The sequence below is a fragment of the Zootoca vivipara genome, chromosome 3 (assembly GCF_963506605.1).
Source record: "Zootoca vivipara chromosome 3, rZooViv1.1, whole genome shotgun sequence".
Lineage (NCBI taxonomy): Eukaryota > Metazoa > Chordata > Lepidosauria > Squamata > Lacertidae > Zootoca > Zootoca vivipara.
The window spans coordinates 29,610,649-29,610,986 of record NC_083278.1 but is presented as its reverse complement, the minus strand read 5'-3'; the positions used below and the strand labels follow the sequence as shown (position 1 = coordinate 29,610,986).

General features: G+C 41.7%; 1 non-coding gene across 1 annotated transcript; it reads right to left on the bottom strand.

Moving 5' to 3' along the window:
* TRNAI-GAU (transfer RNA isoleucine (anticodon GAU)) lies at window positions 1-74 on the bottom strand. Its single transcript has one exon. It is a non-coding gene; the product is annotated as a tRNA-Ile (tRNA).
* Window positions 75-338: the final 264 nt, after the last annotated feature.

Below are 338 nucleotides of genomic sequence, written 5' to 3'. Positions count from 1 at the left end.
TGTCCCAAGCAGGGATCGAACCTGCAACCTTGGCGTCATCAGCACCATGCTCTAACCATCTGTGCCATCCAGGCTTTACCATGTAACATCAGTCACCTTATCTAGTTCCTGGTGTTGACAGATTTCACACCATCTCTTGCAAGTCAGCTTTGGTATGTCTCTCGCCTGTGTGCAAGACACTTCAGATTTAGGTGATAAACAGGAATTATGAGTATCACTGATTTCTCCTTTTTATTAAAGTTTCCTTGAAGCCTAGAACCTTGCAGAAGCATGATAGAATGGACAGATATATTGGAGTTGAATTATCCACTTTAGTTTAACCTCTTAATCTGCTTATG